The following is a 10,067-nucleotide window of genomic DNA, read 5'->3' as shown; positions in this document are numbered from 1 at the left end:
TGTGTATATGTTAGGTTAAATAAAATTTGTGTTTTGAATTACATATACGTTAGAGTAGACAAATAATATGTTGATTTGACAATATTTTTGTAATAAGTTTTTGTTATTTATTTGTGAATTTAAACGATTGTATTAAATTTTATATATGTTCTAGGACTAGTTTATATGTTTTTATGTAGATTTTAAATTTTGGGATAGGCTAGATTACAGTTGTTATGGTGCCGAAATTACAGTAGATTTAGAAGAACTAAGGATTACAAAGTATTAATAAGATTAGTTTTATTAAAATTTTTAATTAATAAATTTTACAGCAATTAAAAAATTATAAAGTGTAACTTAAAATAACAATCTTTAATGGTAAATTAATAAATATATAATTAAATATTTGTTTTTTTAATTTATTTTATAATATATTCGTAAAATTTGATAATATATATAGATAAAATAGATAATTAAGTTAACTTTAATCTTAAAATTAAGTTAATTTTAAAATAATAAAACTTTATTGTTATTTAAAAGAAATAATAAATGAAAATTATAACAAAGTATTTTTAAAATTAGTGTTATTAAAATTTTTAATTAATTAATTTTAAAGAAATGAATAAAAATTAATTAACAAATTATAAAGAGTAAATCAAAATAATAATATTTAATGGTAAATTAATAAATATATAATTAAATATTTCTTAATTTAAATAATTTTAAAGTATATTCATAAAATTTGATAATATATCTAGATAAAATATGCAATTAAGTTAACTTTACTCTTAAAATTAAGTTAAAATAAAAACAATAATTTTAAAATAATAAATCTTTATTGTTATTTTTTTAAACTAAAATTAAAAATTATAACAAAGCATTTTTAAAATTAGTGTTATTAGAATTTTTAATTAATGAATTTTAAAGCAATTAATAAAAATTAAATAAAATATTATAAAGTGTATATTAAAATAATAATCTTTAATGGTAAATTAATAAATATATAATTAAATATTTTTTATTTAATTCAGTTTACACTTAAAAATAAGTTAAAATTAAAATAATGATTTTAAAATAATAAAATTTTATTGTTATTTTAAAAAAATGAAAAAAATGAAAATTATAATAAGAATTGGATAATTATTAAATAACATAATAATAATTATAATTAAATATATGTTTATATCATGAAATTTTGTAATACATTCATAACTAACAATAATATACATTCATTAAATTTTATAATATATATTCATAAAGTTTAATAATTTATTCATAAGATATCATAATTTACTTTAAAAAACTTAATGTTTGGTGATAAAAAAAATTATTACCAAATAAAGGTAGTTTTTTATGATTAACATTGTTACACCCAAATTTCAAGAATAAATAAATAGCATCGAAATGTAGGTTCGAAAGTTGTAAGCTCGAAGTTAACAAGTATTGTCATTGCACTTGCATAAGTAAACGTGAAGTTCCAATGCCATGCCATCAACACTCGAAGGCAGAAGTCTTACCCAAAATGTTGAGTTAAAAAAACTAGTCGAGTAAAGAGGTGGCAACAACTAGAACATTGAGCATGAAATTAAGTGATCTCGAAAGCGTGATGAAGTAATTTTCAAGCTCGAAGACACATTAAACATACACACGGAAAAACTGTTAGGGAATTCCCTATTTCTTTGGAATTAGGTTAAACCATGTATTAAATCCCTATTTTTATGGGTTCTTTATTTAAACAATGCATTTAAGTTGTATTATTATTATTATTATTCAAATATTCATTTGAATGTAGATTTGAATATATGTTGTAACTTTCCTAAATTTGTGGGAAGATATTCTTGTAAACAGGTCTATAAATAGTCTGTATATGATCATTTGTACTTACACACAACTTTCTACTGAAAAATGCTCTTTGAAATTGTACTTTCCTGAAGCATTAACGCAGACAAGTTAATAAAAGTGACTCGTGGACGTAGGCAAATTTTAGTTGTTGAAGCACGTAAAAAATCTATTTCTTTTCTTTTCTTCCTAATTAATATTTTATTGCTCTACATAATTAAGTTGACGAAAAACAACGTCAACAAACATTATTTGCAGTGAATTTAGTTATTCACCACAAATAAATGTCCCAAAAAATGGCATGGAGTTGTGAGTATTTTAATGAAGAATAAATACTATTTGACACGATTTTTTTGCCGCAAATAATGGAAAGAAAAGGCGCAAAAAAACTGTTGAATAGTCACGAAATACGTGGGTAAAAAGTTTGGAGGGAAAATTTCATGGGCAATATTAAGCTTCATATTAGCGGCGAATTTTTTGGGTGTTTAGAGTGAAATTTTTCGCCGCAAATATTGATATTTTTAAGTGGAATGATGTCTCTTTGCTTATTACTTATTGTAACCCATATTTACGGTGAAATTGTTGACGCTAATAAATGGAACGATATATGTTCCAGAACCCCTTCTTGATCTTCCTCATTTTTGCGCCTCTCTGTCTCTCCTCTTTAGGTTCTTTGAAACTTAGGCCTCCAATCATAGCCGTAGCTCCTTCAACCCCCACGCGACCCCATCTGACCCCACTGTGACTCAATCTGACCCACCCCGATCCCATTTTTTCTGTATCTCTCTAAGAAATTCTCAAAAACCCATTTTCTAAAATATCCTAAAAACTCCCATTGTGACTTCCGACCCCATTGACTTCCGACCTCTGTGCTCCTCCACCGTGACTATTAACTTAGGTATCTCCTTAATTTTTTTTAATATATTTACTCTTTATATATATATTAACACATTTAATTTTGATGTCGCCACCACCACCACGACGCCGTCGGAGCAGTGCCACTGCTATCGAGAGATCGCCACCGCCACCACCCTGCCGCTACCTATACTGCCCAACCAAGAGGTACATACATATATATATATATATATATATTGTGAAGTTAATATTTTGTATAAAAAAGATCATTAAGTTAGTAATTATAAATATTATATGGTGTTTGAATTATTGATTTTATGTTAAATTATATTTATTAATTAGTTAAAAATTGATATTTAAAGTTTTATGGTATTTAATTTATAAGTTTGTGGTTTTAGGATAAAAGTTTGATGTTAATTTTACTTAAAAGTTTGATGTTAGCAATATGTTAGTAAATTATATTGTTGGTTTTAATTATTTTACTAATCTATTGTATTGAATATGTTGTATGTTTTGGAACTGGATTTAAGTATTATTTGGCGGGTATAAAATTTAGGGATAGTTAGAAATATAATTGTTATACTGTCGAAATTTCGATAAATTTTTAATTGAATACATTAATCTTTTTAATAATTAAATTACCAAATAATTATTATAAAATAAAAGTTTAAATTAGTGTAAGACTAACTTAATTAAATAATTTATTAAAAATAAACGTTTATAATAAAATTAAATTTTAACATTTAAAGAAATAAAATAAAAATAGTGAAAAATCTAAAAAAATTAATATTTAATAAAATTTAATTATAAATAATTAATAAATAAAATAAAATATTAACAAAGAAAATAAACAATGAAATTCGATTTAGTAATTGTAGAAGTAAAAAAAAAAGGTAAAAAACTAAAAAATTTAATAATTAATCAATTTTATCTATAATTAATTTAAAAAATGAAATAAACTTTTTAGTTTAGAAATCAATATCAATCATTATAAAATTAATATAAGGCTTAATGTTACACCCAGATTTCGAGATAAGAAGTTATGACCTCAAAAACTGGGCTCGTCAGGAGTGAACTTGAAATACATGCGGTCATCATATGGTCCAACTGTCGAACCTCTTTAAAGTAAACAACGATCTCGAGGAATTATAGCCTCAAGTATTCTCTGAGCTCGCAACGGCTTGACACTTAAATATATTTTTCACCGATTTACAGATAGCTCGAGCTCGGGAAGTGCAAGTTCGGATGCGATAGCCTCGTCAGCATCTACTTGTCCCGAGCATAGCGCGAAGTTGGGTGGCGAGCTCGTGATTGACTCACAGTCTCAACAGACTCAATGCCAATTGCTAATCTTGAAGATTTGATGAATCATCTGGGATAACCCATTACGTATGAACATGTTTATTGTTGTACAATCCCAATATTTAAGGGATATCATTTAATCTGTTATACGTTCCCGATCTTCATGGGACGTTTCCTTGTATGAAGGAGATAATGCATTTAATAGCATTGTGTTAATTGATTTACATAATATATTCCCGAAATATGTGGGAATGAATTCTGTAACCTTCCCTATAAATAGAGAAGGAAATACCATTTGTAAAGGACCGATTTCTGATTTCTTGAGAGAAAACTCTGGGTAACTTATCTCTGAAAAGTTTCCAGAAAACTCCTAAGTCTTAATAACATAGACTCGTGGACTAGGGAGAGTTAACTGCTGAACCACTAAAAATCCTCTCATTTTCCTCTTTATTCATTTGCTCCAGTATTTTATCGCTCAGTTGCTCTACTATTTAAGTTGACGAAAAGCGGCGTCAACAGTTTGGTCCTTTCATTGAGAGCCATTAAAAAGTGTGTGCGTTAGTTTGTTCAGTTAAAGAGCCTCTCAAATCAACAATGGCAGCAAATGATCCCAATGTTCCTGAGGAGGAAATTTTAGATGAAGCTGACTACCCCCGACGCCCTGGAAAGTAGCCCATGGTGAACTCGGGCCCTGATGAGAGGAGTGGTTCATCCGACTCTCTGGGACCACTAGCCCCCAGGGACGACGAGGACATGTACTACAATCCTGAACAATGTCCCAATAGTGGAGCTCAAAAATCATCAACGGTGAAAGCGGTTGGCAGAAGCCAAGAAGCGCAATGAAGAGCTAGCCAGACTAGCTGCTGAGGCGCAGGCGGCTCAGGCCTCACCTCTGCCAGAGGCCCAGGCTCCGTCTCCACGGGACATTCATATTCCACCAAGTAGGCCTCGAGGGTGGCCTCGCAAAAACGCTGCCACCCGAAGAGCGCAGCAACCTCCGCCGCCAACAAAATAGCCTGCTCCGCCGAGGCCCCGGAGAAGAAACCAGACTGGAGGTCCTGCCAACCCAACTATGGAGGCACCGGCCAAAGTAGGGAATAACTGAGCCCCCTCGGAGGCTCGAACCCAAAATCCTGGTGACACGTAGAATGCTACAGAGCCTGATCGAGCAAATTCAGGGCCTTCTAGGCCCCGTAATGGATGGCAGCCACTATCACCAATAAGGCACCCATCATCGCCAATAAGGTATCCCTCACCAACTCGGAGGAACACACAACTAACCCATGGTGATAGGGAAAGGTGAGCTGGACGAAGGCATAGAAATGGGGAGACTGCTAGGGAGCATAGGGGTCCCCAACCAATGAGAAGCCAAATGTCACAGTCTCAAACTATTGACACGAGGCAACCAACAAGAAACCCGTCTCGAAACAACCATGCAACAAGCCATGTCAATGAAGGCTCAGGAGACACTAGATCAGTCAGTATATATGACCAGGAACGTAGAAACACTGTGAATCGAAGAAATCACCAAGATTTACGAGAACATCTGAACCATAATCGGGGGAATGATAATCCATCGAGCCCAGATCTGAGGGATCATCTCAATGGGCGCAAGAACCCTGCGCCAAGGCGCGAAACTGGAGTTGTAATCAACGATAACCAGTTCCCGCTGCTTCAAGTCAGACCCTCCGTAGATCCAGTCCAAGGAAGGATTGAATAGTTGGAAAGATTGTTCAGGCTCTTACAAAACGAACGAGGTAGGGAACGAGATGAAGAGTTCGATGAAGAACTCGAGCCCTTCACCCCACATATTTCTAGCACCCCATTTCCCCAGGGATTCAGAATTCCTCATGCCCCACCATTTGATGGGAATTTGGATCCGCACAGTCATTTAAGCACATTCAACACAATCATACGAGACAGCAATGTGGGCTACGAGCTCAGATGCATGCTGTTCCCAGCCTCGCTCATGGGACCAGCGAAGAACTGGTTTGAGAAGTATAAGAGACATTCGATTACTTATTGGGATCAATTATCAAGAGATTTCAAGAAATAGTTCAAGGCCATGGTCGACATTCTGCCCGAGGCATCTGCCTTGACCAATGTTCGACAACAGCCAAATGAATCACTGAAAAGTTACCTCATGAGGCTTAATTTGAAAGTTTCGACGACAGTGGCCATTTAATGGCTGTCCGAGCCGGAGTAATGCCTGGAAGTCCTCTCTGGGAGGATATGCAGAGGAAGCCCGTAAGTTCCGTAATCGAGTTCAATCGACGAGCTCAGCCCATAATTGCAACAACAAACGTAAATTCTGCCTCGACCTCGACAGATCCTACGACCTCAAAACCCCCTAGGGACAACCCTTCTAAAAGGAAAAAGAATGAAGGGAATAATCCCGAGGCGGAAGGGGGAAATAAGAAGAAAGGAGAAAGATATTTCTCCGTATAAAAAGTGTATACCGAGCTCAATGAGTCTCGAGAGAATATCTATATGGCTAATGAAAACCAGGTCCCTTTCAGACGGCCCGACCCCATGAGGAACCAAAAGGAGAAAAGAGACTCCAACAAGTACTGCAGATTTCATAGAGATATCAGACATACAACCGATGAATGTAGGAAATTAAAAGACGAGATCGAAGGATCTATCTTGAGAGGATATTTCAGACAATATGTTAGGAACCAAAACCCCAATCAGGCTTCCACCAGCCAGAGGGCAGCAGCAGCACCAGCACCAGCACCACCTGCTTAGAATAATAACTCCTGAGCAAGGGAGGACGAACGGCCCCCTCCGATTAATGGAGATGATGTCATAATCATTTCGGGGGACCACATATTGCAGGATAGGGCAGGAACGCCCAGAAAAGATATGTGAATGAACTGAAAACTGGTGACGGTTCTCCCTACGAACCTGAACCCAGAGCTCCAAAACAACAAAGGGTTGAATCTCAACCCATAACTTTTACTGAGGACGATGCGTCTCATGTACAGTATCTTCACAATGACCCGCTGGTCATCACCCTTCAACTCGCGAACAAGAGGGTACATCGAATCCTGGTTGATAATGGGAGCTTAGTAAATATCCTCTACAAGGCTACCTTAGAAAAGATGGGACTTGCGCTTCGCGACCTAAAGGCCTGTGCAACGACATTGTACGACTTTTCAGGAGAAGGGATTTCCTGTATGGGATCCATCTAACTCCCCGTAACCTTGGGTGACTTCCCAGTCTCGATAACCAAGATGATGGAGTTTGTAGTAGTGGATCTTCCATCGGCCTACAATGTACTACTTGGGAGACCTGACCTAGTAGGGCTGGGGGCAATTACATCTGTAAGGCATCTGGCCATCAAGTTCCCGACTTCTAGTGGCATCGGGACTATGAAAGGGGACCAGCTTGCAGGAAGGGAATGCTATAGCATTTCCATTAGAGGAAAGAAGCAGACGAGTGCACAAACACTTGTCATAATTCAGAATAAGGATGGGACAGTCTTTGAAATAGACGAAGAGATTAATCCAAGAGTAGAAGAAAGGGTTGATCTCGAGCCACTAGAAGAACTCGAAGAAATCAAGCTCGAAGAGGTCGATCCCCCGAAAACCGTGAAGGTAGGGAAAAACCTGTCGGAGGAAACAAAGTAGCAATTAGTCTGCTTCCTGAGGAAGAACGAGGATGTCTTCGCATGGTCACATTCGGACATGGTGGGGATAAGCCCGAATGTGATAAGCCATGCCCTCAACATTGACAAGAGCTTCCCCCCGAAGCAACAGAAACGAAGACTTATGGACAATGATAGGAAGAAAGCCCTGAAGGAAGAGGTCGATAGGCTAAAGGCGAATCGATTCATACGATACGCCTTCTACCCTGATTGGGTTGCCAACCCGGTCCTAGTTCCAAAACCTAATGGAACATGGCAGACTTGTATCGACTACTCAGACCTCAATAAATCATGTCCTAAGGACTGCTTTCCCCTACCTCGAATCGACCAGCTCGTAGATGCCACAGCCGGGCATGGACTTATGTCGTTCATGGACGCTTATTCTGGATATAACCAGATTGCCATGCATGCCCCAGAACAAGAGCATACGAGTTTTGTCATAGATAAAGGGTTGTACTGCTACAACGCCATGCCGTTCGGGCTCAAGAATGCTGGAGCCACGTACCAACGTCTCGTAAACATGATGTTCTCCGAACAGATAGGTAATAACATGGAAGTTTATGTTGATGATATGTTGGTCAAATCTAAACATAACAATAACCATGTGGACGACCTTGAAGAATGCTTCTCCGTGCTGCGAAAGTACAACATGAAGCTTAACCCCCAAAAATGCTCTTTTGGAGTATCGTCAGGGAAGTTCCTGGGTTTCATTGTGAACGCACGAGGAATAGAGGCTCATCCTGACAAGATCTAGGCGTTAATTGACATGCCCTAACCTCGAAAGCATAAAGATGTCCAAAGTTTGACTGGACGGATGGCGGCATTAAGTAGGTTTATCTCGAAATCTACAGATCGTTGTCTTCCCTTTTTACACTTGTTGAGAGGGGGCAAAAAATTCGAGTGGACAGAGGAATGCGAGCTAGCATTTCAGGTGCTCAAAATTCACCTCGCGGAGCCTCCTATCTTGTTGAAACCTATCACACGCCATCAGAAAATTTGTACCTATATCTCGTTACAACTGAGATAAGTGTCGCTCCTAACTCATAGGTCTATAACATACAACCAGTGCTTAGTACTACTATTGAACTTGACTAGTAAGTCACAGCTTCATAATCAGTTCTGACATCATTACTGATTCTAACTAATAAGTCAGTGCCATTCACAAGTAAGCAAGATTTGCTATGCATTTGATATGCAATCAATGACCACATTTAAACACTCAACATGCCTCAGTAATAGCCATGCATGCCACATATGGGGTGTAGTTTTCTTACCTCTGGTTCGAGCGAGAAATAGTAAAAGAACGACCCTTGAGAATGATCAACCTTTTGATTTCCTTAGCGGTTACCTAGTCATAACCAATTATAACCTCCATTAATGAAAATCAACAATAAAAGGGTATTGACCTAAACCTCACTCCCGAGACCCCAAATTGTACCCAAGCGGTGAGTAGATTCGATCCTGAGCCTTAGGAATTGAAACCCCAAGCCAAAAACCCTTAAAAATGCCTAAAACAGAAATTTGAAGAAGCCTCCTAGCGCCCCAGCTCCCAAGACAGATTGAAACCCTCCTAAGTAGCATTGTAGCGCCCACTACACTCAGCCAAAATTGCCCTGAAACTTTCCCCCTTCGACTCCACCCTTTCCAACCTGAACCAAAAGCTTCCAAACCTCATTTTAAGTCCTAAATGAACCCAAAAACCATCTACACATGTCCTAGGCATCACAACCAAGTAACCCTAGCCAAAAACTCCCATCAATTCCCTTCAACCAATCTAGAAAACCAAGCTGAAAATCAAACAAAAACAGAGCAAAGCTAGAGTTTTAATGGCTAGAAACTTACCACAAGCTCAATTTAGGATCCTCTTCAATGGTGGAACACAATCCTAAGCCCTCAAGATCCACTTCCCAAGCTTGAATCTCAAGAAAATCTCAAAAATCCAAAGGAAAAAGGAGAAGAAAAGATGCACGGGAGAGAAATTTAGATACTCTGTTTTGGCTAACCTTCCCCAGCCTTCAATGGCTTAAACATATCCTAGGGGTGAAAAGACTAAATTGCCCCTAGGTCATTTAAAGTTTTCTAAAGGCTCCCAAGGGTAAAACCGTCATTTCCCACCTATTTCGTTAATCATAATTAACACCCACCAATTCCCGTTATTCTCAAAATTCTCAAATACCAATAATTCATATCTCATTACCCTTTAATTCCTAGCAACGCTCTAATCACCAAATTACCCAGAAACTCACCCCGAGCCTCGAACTTAATCTCGTTATGACCAAACCGCTAACTTGTACTAAAAGATCGTCTCATGCTGAATGGCTTGAACAAATCCACATTATAATGTGGCCTCAACAATAATTCACCAACATGCATACAAATATACAATTACGCCCTCAACGGTCGAAATTACCAAAATGCCCCTATGATGAAATGTGGACCCGCA

Source organism: Humulus lupulus, chromosome 4 (genome assembly GCF_963169125.1).
Source record: "Humulus lupulus chromosome 4, drHumLupu1.1, whole genome shotgun sequence".
NCBI lineage: Eukaryota > Viridiplantae > Streptophyta > Magnoliopsida > Rosales > Cannabaceae > Humulus > Humulus lupulus.
This window is presented reverse-complemented; position numbering follows the sequence as displayed.